This window comes from Schistocerca piceifrons, chromosome 3 (genome assembly GCF_021461385.2).
Source record: "Schistocerca piceifrons isolate TAMUIC-IGC-003096 chromosome 3, iqSchPice1.1, whole genome shotgun sequence".
Lineage (NCBI taxonomy): Eukaryota > Metazoa > Arthropoda > Insecta > Orthoptera > Acrididae > Schistocerca > Schistocerca piceifrons.
In genome coordinates, this window is record NC_060140.1 from 46,612,585 (window position 1) to 46,618,941 (window position 6,357).

A 6,357-nucleotide genomic window follows, 5' to 3' on the forward strand; every position below is an offset into this window, starting at 1 on the left:
GAAATCATATACCTGAAGAAACAAAATCAGCAGCTACGACTCACTCAGAGAGCATGTGGGACTTCAGAAGCAGTAAATAACAAATCGCAGATATTGAAGGTAACATGCACTGTAAAGGAACCTCTGCTCTGCGAAACAGTTCGCCATAATGACAGTGTAGCAGCATCAAATAAACCACCAAGAAGAGTAAGGTTCACCGACGTAAACAAATATTCGCAGCTCTGCCCGGCAGAAGACAGTGCAAAAACTTGTAGGGTGAATGTGAGTAAGCTTTGTCAACGAAGTAATGAACAAGAAATATTCGCAGCCAAACGGCATAATGCCAAAAACAGCACAAGTAGCCGCAGGGTGAATGTTAGCAAGCTTCATGAACAAAGTAGCGATCAGGAAACATATGCAGTGAAACATAATAGTGCTAATAAATATCAAAAAGAGATTCAAACAGGAGTGAAACAGTGTGATGGTCAAAGTTCAGTACGTAAAACCTGTAAAATTACCTTATTGAGTGATAGTCAAGGTCATAATGTTTCAAGTTACCTTAATGAAAACATAAATCTCAAGTGTCTGGGGTATGTGTATCCTTCAGCAGAAGCCAAGGATGTCTTGCAAAACACTAACAAAAAGGCTTCTGAAGCTGATGTTGTCGTAATTATGACTGGAACAAATGACATAGCAAAAAACAACAGCGCGAACTTAATAAAAGGTTTAAGAAGCACATTACCAAGTATCACATCAAAAAAAGTGTTGTCAATGTTCCATTTAGATTTGATCTTACAAAACTATCGTGCGTAAATCGCGAGGTGTTGGACGTAAACAAACAACTATATCACCTGTGTTCGAAATTCAAAAATACCACAATCATTAAAGCTAGCGAGTTTGACAGGGAGTGCTATACACGACAAGGATTCCACCTCAACAACCAAGGAAGAAGATTAATCTCGAAACTGATTACCAAAACTGTGAGTAAAGAAATGGCCACCTTAACAGTAATACCGCTGGACCAGGGAAACCTGTAAAACCTGCTGGTCTGTCTGGCAAAATATTAACAGATATGCTCCAGCAGGATCAAAATAACCTTCAAACCATTCACTCTGAGTCCAGGAAACTAGATGCATCCAAATGTTGTCAAAATGGGGCCTGGCTACCAGCAGTAGACTTACAAACAACTCGAGATATCAGCTGTGTAGACACTTGCTTAAGAAGACAATCTGAACTCTCATCTTTACTGCCCAGGGTTAGTAAAAATATTCTTCTGTTCTTACATATTAATATACAGTCTTTAAGAAAGAAGTTGGAAGAATTGCAGTACTGGTTAGAAATTTCCAACTGTGGTATACTTAGTGTAAATGAGCACTGGCTATATTCATCAGAAATTGACCTCAATATTCCATTTGGTTACTCCTTAGCTAGTAGTTACTGCAGATCAACAATTGGACATGGGGGTGTTGCAATATATATTAAGAATAGACTAAATCTACAATACTTTACTATTGATGTCACAGACCTGTGTATAGACACCATCTTTGAGGCTGCAGTTGTACATATACCTAAACATAATATTATTGTTGCATCTGTATATCGCACACCATCTTCTAGTGAATATGAATTTATGGTAAATTTAAAAAAACTGTTAGTCTTACTAACTAAGCCTAAATATAAATACCAAAGAATCTTAATTTTTGGTGATATTAATATGGATATTAGGGTACAGAGTCATATCATATTGGAATTCTTGGATAGCCTAAGAGCTTTTGATTGCTATTGTCTAAATGATAAGCCTACAAGATATAATGCATGCTTAGACAATATAATAAGTAATATCCATGAAAATAATGTTGAAATTGGAGTAGTGAAGTTAGGCCTAGCTGACCATGATGGCCTATGGATTACAGTTCCAGTCAGCATTCCAGATGAACAACACAAAACTGTTAGACCTATGAATGAATGCAACATAAGAGAGTTAGAACCAGATTAATGTCAGTTAACTGGAATGACATCTTATACAAAGATATGTGTGTGAATAACACAAGCAAATTATTTATAGAGGAAATTGCAAGAATATTTGATGAGTGTTGTCCCAGATTAGTAAAAAGACAGAATAATAACCGAGCTCATAAACCACAGAGACTAAATAATTGGTTTACGCCATACCTCAACAGCATCAAGATTATGCTTCTTATGTTTAAGGACAGATCTCATAACAGCAACGAGTACAAAGAGATGTACATTAGAATAAGAAAAATTTATAGATCTGAAATAAGTTTGGCAAAATGTAGGGTGAACGATAACTATATTCTTAAATCCAGGAACAGCTGTAAAGCTGCCTGGGAAGTAATTAAAAGTGAAATAAATAGACCAACAACTCAACTAGCTATACCCATAGCCCCAGATATCTTAAATTCACACTTTGTTAACTTCAGTTTACAACAAGATTTGTCTCCCCTCAACGCCATGCTTGATGGTAAAACTCTTTTAGGTACAAATAAGTATGTAGTCCATAAATTCTGCTGGGTAACAGTAACTGAAAATGATGTTAGCAAAGCAATAGGCAAACTAAGTAGTTCCAGAGCAGAGGACTTCTATGGTCTGTTAAACTTTGTCATAAAGAAGATATCAAGTGATCTTCTGCCCCCTCTAACCACTCTCATTAACCATATATTACAGTAAGGGATTTTCCCCGACTGTTTGAAAATAGCAGTAACTATTCCCATATTTAAGAAAGGAGATAAATCAAATCCAAGTAACTATCGCCCTATCTCATTAAACCCCATAATATCTAAAATAATCGAAGACTGTGTTCACCAACAAAAGAATCACTATTTTGAGAGGAATAATTTGTTAAGTAACTCACAGTATGGATTCAGATCTAAACTATCCACAGTTAAAGCAGTTGAAAATATTGTTAGTGATATATATGATGGCTTTGAAAATAAATTAATCTCATGTGCTACTCTCCTAGACCTGAGTAAAGCATTTGACACTGTATCTCATAGTACTTTGATCATGAAATTAAGACACAATGGCATGGAAGAGGACACCCTGAAATTATTAGAATCCTACTTAAGAAACAGAGTACAATTTGTTAGTGTAAATGGGCAGCTGTCAAACCCACAAACAATAAAAAGAGGTGTGCCACAGGGCTCCATACTTGGGCCCTTCCTGTTTGTAGTGTATGTTAATGATATGCCACAGTATTTACCCTGTAAAATAGTCCTCTGTGCAGACGATACAACTTTTATCAATTCAGGACAGACTCTTGAATCTGTACAAGAAAAAAATAATATAATATTTTAAAAATCAGTTCATTGGTTTAGTGCAATTTCCCTATTCATAAATGAAACAAAAACTGAGGAAATATTCTTTAATTTGAAGGTATCAAACAAAGAAAATAAGTCCGTTAAACTGCTAGGAATGATGATTGACCAGAAACTTAGCTGGGATAAACATATCACATACGTCTGTTCTAAACTTGCACGTGCTATGTTCCTACTTTACAAGCTTAGGAGTAATGTCAGCCAAAACTTACTGCTGCATTCATATTTTGCTTATATCCACCCCCATCTTTCTTATGGTATTCTGCTCTGGGGAAATTCTCCCAGTTCAATATCAATTTTCAGATGGCAAAAAAAAGTTCTTCAATGTGTAGTGGGTTTATCTCCTAGGGATACATGCAGGGAACATTTCAAAAAACTTAACATCATGACAGTTCCTTGTTTGTACATCTATTATTGCTTACTACACATAAAAGAAAACATAGCTCAATATCTCCTTAGGTCATCTGTCCACACCCACAATACAAGACGAAACCACGCAACTGATCTGCCATATTCTAGACTGTCTAAGATACATAATAGTTATATATAAATACAAAGATGAGGTGACTTACCGAACAAAAACGCTGGCAGGTCGATAGACACACAAACATACACACAAAATTCAAGCTTTTGCAACAAATTGTTGCCTCATCAGGAAAGAGGGAAGGAGAGGGGAAGACGAAAGGAAGTGGGTTTTAAAGGAGAGGGTAAGGAGTCATTCCAATCCCGGGAGCGGAAAGACTTACCTTAGGGGGAAAAAAGGACAGGTATACACTCGCACACACGCACATATCCATCCACACATACAGACACAAGCAGATAGTTATATATAAAAACAAAGATGAGGTGACTTACCGAACGAAAGCGCTGGCAGGTCGATAGACACACAAACAAACACAAACATACACACAAAATTCAAGCTTTCGCAACAAACTGTTGCCTCATCAGGAAAGAGGGAAGGAGAGGGGAAGACGAAAGGAAGTGGGTTTTAAGGGAGAGGGTAAGGAGTCATTCCAATCCCGGGAGTGGAAAGACTTACCTTTGGGGGAAAAAAGGACAGGTATACACTCGCACACACGCACATATCCATCCACACATACAGCCACAAGCAGACATATTTAAAGACTTTGGTCTTTAAATATGTCTGCTTGTGGCTGTATGTGTGGATGGATATGTGCGTGTGTGCGAGTGTATACCTGTCCTTTTTTCCCCCAAAGGTAAGTCTTTCCGCTCCCGGGATTGGAATGACTCCTTACCCTCTCCCTTAAAACCCACTTCCTTTCGTCTTCCCCTCTCCTTCCCTCTTTCCTGATGAGGCAACAGTTTGTTGCGAAAGCTTGAATTTTGTGTGTATGTTTGTGTTTGTTTGTGTGTCTATCGACCTGCCAGCGCTTTCGTTTGGTAAGTCACCTCATCTTTGTTTTTATATATAATTTTTTTGTATATAATTTTTCCCACGTGGAATGTTTCCTTCTATTATATACATAATAGTTATAAATATGTAGGCCTCAAACTGTTTAATATGCTCCCTAAAATTGTACAAACAGTATGTAAAAGTAAATTTAAGACAACATTGGGTCAATGGCTCAAAGGTGAAGCATTTTACTCGGTTGATGAATTTAAAGATTGTAATATGGAAGATTTGCTGTTTTAACATAGAGAAAGGTACCTCTGCCTGTAGTAGGACCTAAATTTGTATCAATAGCTTAGGATAATGACATAGAGTTATCAACATGTATATGATAATGACATAGTGTCATCAACATGAATACTCCCTGCTTAATATAAATCTGATAATGTTTCCCTTTTTATTGTAAAATTAATAATATATAAAATTCCAAATGTGTGCTATTGTACTACACTAAATTTCACATGATTTATATATACATTGTTAAGAGAATATAACCATCTTTATATTATAATTGAACTTATTGACGAAGCCCATTGTATAAGAAAAGACTGAACGGCTAATAAAGATTCTTATTCTTCTTATTCTTATTCTTATTCTATTTAGAAACTTTCTAGAGAAACACTCCAACATTTTCAGTACCTTTACAGCTGAAAATAAGGCAATCAGAGTAATAAAGACAAATAATGAAAGAATGGAATTGTGAAAACATGTCATAGCAGTACTCCAACTACCCCTACCTTGTGAAGCAACCAGTCTATGGGAGTAAACCACTAAATCAAACCTACAGCAGCTCACAATCTCGGCATTGACCTCATCTGATCCACTAAAATAGTTCTGTAAACTGGATATAATTTGACTGATTTTCAGATTTAGATGCGAATATCATGACTATTTTTTAACTGAGATGATGTTTATGTTTCTCAATTTGGGGGCATATATGAAAGGATTAAATAGTAATCAGTACAACACATTTTATAAAATACAGAGATAGTTATGGGAAAAATTGTTGGTGGTTAAAGTTACCATGGGTTCGGGGTTTCATTGACTGGCCTCTATCTTTGCCACAACTGTCAATTACAATTCCATCTGTGTTCAGTATTTCCAATAACACAGTGAAACTTTGACCACCCAGAAGTAAATACATTGGTGTGAATTTATCTTGGATGTTTTATTAACATCTATAAAAGAGAAAACATAGTGAGGTTCATAAATGAAACAGTGTCATCCATCATCAAAATTACAAAAATAAAGAAAGTTACCAGGATGGAGTACTACACATATAGCCCCAAAAATAGTTCAGCATAATACCCTTAAGTTCATCCAAATTAAACCTAAATCCTCATTTTAGAACATCTGGTGCAGTGAGAATTAGGACTATCTGTTCTTCACGTATCGAGTCTGTGTCTGGCTTGTGGTCAAACAAACTTCTTCCCTTGTTTTCAAAGATGTTTGACATTATACATCACACCTGAACCGCTGCTTAAAGTACAAACATTATAAATTTGAAATTTGTTTTTATTTGTTGTAGGTACATTAATACTCACAAATGTACCTTCATCTATGCTCCTGGAAATTGAAATAAGAACACCGTGAATTCATTGTCCCAGGAAGGGGAAACTTTATTGACACATT